Consider the following 7914-nt stretch of genomic DNA (forward strand, 5'->3'; position numbering starts at 1 on the left):
GATCCACTGAGCAAGGCCAGGGATCCAGCCCACACCCTCATGGATACTAGTCAGGTTCATTTCCACTGAGCCACAATGGGAACTTCCCAAATGCCCAGACTTTTAAAATGTCATCTTCTTTAATATACCTGGCACAATTGTCCTCCCCACGCAACTGATAAACAGCATACAGGAAAGCTGCATCTTCCAAACTTCACTTACCATGTTTATGAAAACACCCTCTTGAAATTCCCTGGTGGCTCAGCGGGTTAAGGATCTGGTGTTGTCACTGCTGTGGCTCAGGTCACTGCTATTGCAGGGGTTCGATCCCTGGCCCAGGAACTACCGCATGCCGTAGGTGTGGCTGAAAACCAAACATACCAAAATACTCTCCTACCTGTGGCCCATAGAGGATGTCTATTTGCTCTTGGCGTCCCCTCCGTTAGGACTGTCACCACTCCCTCATTTCCTGGCCTCCAGGCCCAGCAGCAAGGCCCTCCTCCAGCTGACCCTGCCTCCTTTCCAGGTGCCCCTGCCCCGCGGGCCCGCCCCTACCTGAGGCCCCGCATGCAAAGTGATTCACACTTACGCCTTGTCGCCTTGTCACATTCAGCTCCTCTACCTGCACTCTCTACACCTCATTTCTCTTTGCTTCCTCCATTCGAAAAAAACCTCCTGGAAGTTCCCATTGTGGCTTGGCAGCTTAGGGAGCCGACATGGTGTCTGTGAGGATGAGGGTTTGATCCCTGGCCTTGCTCAGTGGGTTAAGGATCCGACAGTGCAGCAAGCTGCAGCGTAGGTCGCAGATACGGTTTGGATTCTGTGCTGCTGTGACTGTGGCGTAGGCCCGCAGCTGCATCTCCAATTTAATCCCTAGCTGGAGAACTTCCATATGCCAGAGGTAAAAAGAGGTTGCTGTAAAAAGACACAAAAAAAGGAAGGAAGGGGAAAAGACAAGACAAAACAAGACTTCCTGGTGTTTGTGAAATGCTTGTTACAGGTTTGTTGAGTTACTGAAAGAACAAACAAACAGGTGTAAACACTTTTACTCAACAAGGAGACTCTGAGAGGTTCCCTATACATAATTCATTTGCTTACACCTTAGCTTTATATAAAACTTTCTCCAAATTAGAATGCCTCCAAACCCAAATCACTCATCTTTCTACAACTTCCTTCAATGTGAATCAGCTTCAAGAGCTCCAGGATTTAATTCTTTCCCTTCGATCCTTCCTTCTTTTCTGCTCTATTCTAGATCCCAAACGCCTTGGAAGGACACTTAAGACATTCTTTCCTTTCCTTCGAGTATTTATTTAGCCCCTTCCTGGTGCCAAGTGCTGTAATTAGATGAGGAAGAGGTTTTTTACATTTTTAATTCTATCTCATTTAATTCTCACAACAACTTTGTGGGGTGGATATTAATATCTATGTTTTATAGATGAGAAAATTACGTAACTTGCCCAAGAATGAAGTTAGCAGCTGACCATAGATATTCTTTTTTTCTCTTTCCTTTTTTGGCTGGCCTGCGGCGTATGGCGTTCCCAGGCCAGGGATTAGACCTGGGCCACAGCTGTGACCTATGCAACAGCTTCGGCAATGCAGGATCCTTAACCCACTGTGCTGGGCTGGGGATCGAACCTTCGTCCTGCCACCCATTCCATTGCACCACAGTGGGGACTCCTGAACATGATATGCTGAGGACATGCTCTTTTTTCTTTTCCAGCAGCTTAGAAGCTGAGGGGCAAATACGCTGGGCGGAATATACTACTTTGATGTTCTTTCTATACTAAATCTACTCCTAATGAATCTGTAATACAGCTTTGCACACCTTAACTATTTTAAAACCACAGAGTAGTTCCTGCTTTAAATTAAAACCACACGGATGCAGAAGTGATCGGATTTTGCAAGTCCATTTTCCCTGTGTTTTGAAACTGTAAGTCACCCAAGCACAGTGGGTGCAGATAGCGGTGGGAGAGGGGCGGCCCCAAGGGGAGAAATCACAGATTCATAGGCTTTAATTAGCCCCATCTGCCAAATTCCTCCCCCAAAATGCATTCAGGCCTCAGATCCTTTGACAAAAACAAGTCTTATTTTTAAGAACAGGAAGAGCGAGGGGGGTTTTGATGTCTTCTTACAAGAAATTTCCATCCATTGGCTTTAAATTGTACTCTTTATTTAACTTCCTGGGAAGCTGGGAGGCATTTTCTCACACTCCGAGTCATGCGTTTAGTCTAAGTAAACAGCACGCATCCTCAAACTCTCACTAGACAGAGCCACTGAAACCTTTTAGATCAAAAGGGAATGATTGGTAAATAGCTTCTCTCATTTTGAGTTCTTCTGTAGGAAATGAAAAAAGAGAGAAGTTACAGTACTAAATATTAGCATCAGATTCAAACAACTTTGCAGAGGAATAAGGATTAATATGAAACATAGGCTCTTTTAAGCCAGACCCAGGTTTTGAGGGGCCCGCTGTCATTTTGGGGGGGATAGGAGACAAACTTAACAGATACAAATTTAAGAATGAACACATTTATATAGAATGATTTATATATAATAAATCATAAAGTATAAATTTAATGAAGTTCACATTAAGTTATAAGTTTAACGACAGTGGTTTGCTTCACAACAAACTCTACCCCTCAAAATTATATAATGTTTTGATAAATAGCCTTTATATAATCTTCATTAATATTCTGTGAACACTTTTAAAACCACTTTTTAATAGGATTTTGTCTGCATACCTTTTTAAATCACTTCTTCCAAAAATATTTTATAAATTTTTGTTGATAGAAGTTATATCTGTTTTTTTTTACTCAATTAAAACAGGGTTCTTGGAGTTCCCACTGTGGTGCAGCAGGTTAAGGACCTGACAGTAGCAGTGTGGGTCACCGTGGAGGTTTGGGTTCAATCCCAGACCCAGGGCAGGGGATTAAGGATCTGGCATTGCCACACCTGAGGCGTAGGTCACAGCTGCTCAGATTCAATCCCTGGCCCGGGAACTTCCGTATGCCATGTGTGCAGCAGAAAAAAATAAAAATAAAAAAATAAAAGGAGGTTCTTGTCAACATTAATAGTTTAGAATAAGTTATTTCAGCTTCTCAACACATTATAAGTAATGTCATGTAAATTTCTAAAACTTATCAAATTTTGAGAAGTTTCTACCAAGTTTCTTTATATAGAAGCTGAACAATCTGGAAAATTTTTCCACAGACTACCTTTTGGCCCCATACATTTCAAATCTCTCGCCTCCTCCAGGATCAACATGCTGTCAGTGTCAGGCTCTGTAAAAAGTGGTCTTTTTTTTTTTTTTTTTTTTCAATCTTTTTAGGGCCACACCTGCAGCCCATGGAAGTTCCCAGGCTAGGGGTCGAATCGGAGCTACAGCTGCCGGCTTACGTCACAGCCACAGCAACCTAGGATCTGAGCTGCATCTGTGACCTACACCACAGCTTGTGGCAACACCAGGTACTTAATCCCCTGAACAAGGCCAGGGATGGAACCCGTATCCTCATGGAATCGAGTCAGGTTCTTAACCCACTGATCCTCAATGGGAACTCCTGTGTACATATTCTTATTCATGTCAAATGCTGTGAGCAGGCAGAGCAGCCAGGGGGAATGTCTCTGAGGCCCTCATACCCCAGGACAGTTATTAGCAGCTTATCTAGTTAACGTGGCTGCAGACTGCACAAATACATCTCACTGAACACAATTAACTCGGTCCACAAGTCAACTTTCCCTTAGCCCATCCCCAAACCCCATGGCCCATCCAAGGCCATCCAAGGGGCCCTGACATGGGGAGGGAGGGTTCCGAGTGGAAAGAGAGAGTCTTAACTGATTGCGGTGAATGTCTTTCGCAAGTTTTTCCAAAGCCACATGACCACCTGAATCCATTTTTGACCCTGAACCTTCCCAGAGCATTAGGAAGGACTTCGGGAAATAGAGGCGCTTAGCTCAAGCGGCCTTTGCTTCACAGTAAGAGCCACCTCTGGGCCCCCTGGCTTTTCCTGCCCTTAGACTCCCACCAACAATGAGGGGAAGTTGCATGACTGTTAAGTCACTGCCATCCTCCATGCACCCTCTAATCAGTCACCGAGGTCGTCAGTTAAATCACGGAGAGTGAAGGCGGAACTTAGGAGCCGCAGAAATCGGGCAACACGTTAGGTGATTCCAGGTGTGTTTGTTCATCTACGTGTCACGGCAACACTGACACATATTCCTCCGGCGTCCAGATTAGGAACCAGGCTCAGGATGACCCAGCAGCCGAGCAGGACCCAGGGCCAGCTCCTGAGGCCCTCGTTCTCTCAGCTTTCAGGGGCTGCCTCCTGCATCTTTCTTCCCCTCAAGTAAGAAAGTGACAGCCACTCATGACAGAAAACATATTCAGTACAGAGAAGAAGAAGGAATTTTTAGAAAAATACCTAAAGTTGTATTACCTAGATACAACCCTAGTAAGATTTTGGTACTTTCCATGTTTTATGGAACCTGGAAATTAAAAGTGTTACATTCAATAAATCTACTTTTCCTCATTTTTAAAGAAACATAGGTTCCTTGTCAAATATGAAAAGTACTGAAAGTATAAAGAAACTAAAAACTCTCTGCACTACTTTTCTAGGGCTGCCATACAGAGTACCACAAAGTGGGTGGCTTAAACACCAGGAATTTTTTTGTCTCACAGTTGTGGAAGCTCCCTGGTGGCTCAGCTGGTTGAGGATCCAGCATTGTCACTGCCTCAGCACCAGTCTGCTCCTTGATCGGGAACTTCCGCATGCCATGGGCACGGCCAAAAAAAAAGTCCAAGGTCATGGTGTTCCTCAGACTGGTCCCTTCTGAAGGCTGAGGGGGAGTCTCTTCCGGGCCTCCCCCTTGGCCTCCGGTAGCTCCCTGGTGGTCTTTGGCATCTCTTGGCTTGCAGAAGCACCACACCAATCTCTGCCTTTATTTTCACTGGGCTTTCTCCCTGTGTGGGGGTCTGTGTCCAAATTCCCCTGCTTTGAAGGACACCAATTAGAGTCCCCATTGTAGCTCAGCGGGTTACGAACCCAACTAGTATCCACAAGGATGCAGGTTCGACCCCTGGCTTCGCTCAGTGGGTTAAGGTTCCAGTGTTGCCATGAGCTTGGGGCAGCTTGGATCCCACAGTTGCTGTGGCTGTGGTGTAGGCTGACAGCTGCAGCTCCAATTCAGCCCCTAGCCCGGGAACCTCCATACACCGCAGGTGCAGCCCTGAAAAGCAAATAAATAAATAAATTTTAAAAACAAAGGACAGCCACCACATTGGGCCAGGAGCCTAGCCCACTCCGGCCGGTGCGACATCATTCTAACGTAGCTGTGTCTGCACAGACCCTATTTCCAAGGCACTGAGGTTAGGACTTTTACACAGGAATTTGTGTGATTTGGGCAGGCGGGTGTGGGGGGTACAGTTCAAGCCCTCGCACCACTTCAAAACTTATACGCCAAAGAAAACCAATGTGACCAGTTTACGACTAGGTAGTTTCTGAAAGACAGCTGCAAATGTTCTGATGCTCCTCCCATAAAAAGGGGGGGCTTTATGTCCCTTTGCTCTGAGTCTGCCAGCAACTGCTCTGCTCAGCAGTCCTCACGTTCAAGTCATCCCAGTCCAGGATGGCCAGACAGGGGGGTGGAAGCGCTTCCAGATGTTTCCAGCCCCTAGCTATCAAGTGGTCCTCAGGTTGAGTCTTACTAGCTGAGGTCACGGGCCTCGTGGAATAAAGACAAACCATCCCTACTGCACCCTCTTCCAATTCCTGACCCACACAATCTGGGAGCATGAGAAATGTTTATTATTTAAGCCACCCATTTCTGGGGGAACAGGTTAAACAGCGATAGTAACTAGAAATGTAATGATGATGATTCTTTGTCTTTTTTCTGTGCCTTTAAGAATATATCTCTTACTGAAGTCAGTCACTCACTTCCTTGATCAATAGGACATGATAAATTGTGTGTCTGATTCTGAGATTTTCTTTAGGAACTAGAAAAACAGATAAGCTACATTTCTAAACATCAGCACCGTATGTATATAATGCACCTGCCGGTCCCAACCACGGATGAGATGGCCATCGATGCTCACAAGTCCCCGATGGAAGAAGAGAGAGAGCGAAGCTTCAGGATTCGGTGGCTGCTAATACGCCGTTCACTCGTCTTGCCCGATTAAAAGTACCCCACAGGCAAACACGAGTTTTGAAGATGCAGAAAATGGGGGAGGCTCTTGGACCTGAAAATCATCATAATAAGCTGCCCTACTCAGCTCCTGTTCTGAGAAAAGGGGAGTGTTTAGTTCTTGACATTGTATCTCAACCAGGTGAACAGCTAAGTCAAGACTAACAGATGCTGGAAACCAAATCAGTTTAAGCGGATCATCAAACATGACCTTCCTTCTGAAACAGGGGGTAAAGCACGTGGGGCAAGAAATACATTTTCTCAGAAATGGGAGTTGCCTCCAAAGGATCATCTCGGGGCAGCTCTGCAGGCCAGGCTTCACCCTCAGCCCGCAGACCTGGCCAGACCACACAGAGGCCACCCCAATAGCTGCATTTTGGTCCAGAGTGAATAAGGTGGTCCCATAAATCCCTGTGGATCATAATTTCTCATTACTGGGTTTTTCATTTGGACTGCTCTTTTGTGAGTGTTTTTATTTTATTGCTTTTAAGGGCCGAACCCACAGCATATGGAAGTTCCCAGGCTAGAGGTCAAATCAGAGCTACAGCTGCCCACCTATACCAACAGCCACAGCAATGCAGGATCTGAGCCACCTCTGTGACCTACACCACAGCTCATGGCAACACCGGATCTTTAACCCACTGAGCGAGGCCAGGGATCGTACCTGCGTCCTCATGGGTCCTAGTCAGGTTCATTACTGCTGAGCCACGAAGGGCACTCCCTGCGAGTATTTTTAAACTGAGGGACAGGACGGTCTATGGTGCCAGGCTTTGCAAATCTAAAAGTAAATGCTATTGCCTTGAAAAAGAATGGACTTAGTTGAATGTGAGATTGTTCCCAATATTTTCCCCCGTAAACTCTATCAGGTGCTGTTTAATTGTTCCCTGGTCTTGGGTGTTGCAGAAAAGCCTACAGTCAGTGGGATTTTTTATTCTTGCAAGGAAATTTGCTTCTTTTTGCCCAAATGCTCCTAGAAACACTTTTCTAAATCCTTGTAAAATACAAATGTTGCCATTCATTTTTCTTAGATCATGGTGAGCCCTCTTGATCTGTATACTCAAGTACTTTATCAACTCAGGAAACCCTTGTTAGATTAGACTTTAGTTGTTACTTCTGTTGTCCCATAGGAATCTGAGCCTCAGGTTGATTTATCTGCTCTCCTGTATACCTATCATCTCCCGTGCTGGGTCGGTATTTTTAATCCTCTCCTCTAGTTCTAGAAGCATCTTTCAGGATGGTTCTTTAAATCACTGGTTTGACATTCAACATTTTCCATCACGTGGATTTGAATTCTGCTACTGCATCTTTAATCTCCTTTTAATCACTCATTTCTTGACACTCTGCCTCATATTCTCAGACACACTGAGTTCTCAGATCTTCAAAATGCCAGGCATTCTCTCACCTCCTGGGCTTCACACCATATTCTTCCCCCAGAGCCCTCCCCTGCACTTCATCCGGCAACTCCTACAATTTCACGTGATCTGAGCTGCAGCATCCTTTCACGGGGCAGCTTGCCGGGACGCCAGCATGAGTTAGGTCCTTGCCCTCCTCCTGCACCCTGCCTCTCCGTGTTATCACACACATCACACTGGACAGTAAGTTCCTGTCCCCCTGGTTAGCTCATTAGACCCATGAGGGCAAGAACCATAGCAATTTTATGCATCATCATATTCTCAGCCCACAGCACCATTCCTGGCACTCGGCAAGTACTCCACTTCCTTTCAATCACAGCTAATTATCTTCCCAGTACTCTTTTTCCTA

The sequence above is a fragment of the Sus scrofa genome, chromosome 1, assembly GCF_054392235.1.
Source record: "Sus scrofa isolate SSC_HxYL_T2T_F1_AM1 chromosome 1, Sscrofa_HxYL_maternal_Yorkshire_Landrace_v2.0, whole genome shotgun sequence".
Classification (NCBI taxonomy): Eukaryota; Metazoa; Chordata; class Mammalia; order Artiodactyla; family Suidae; genus Sus; species Sus scrofa.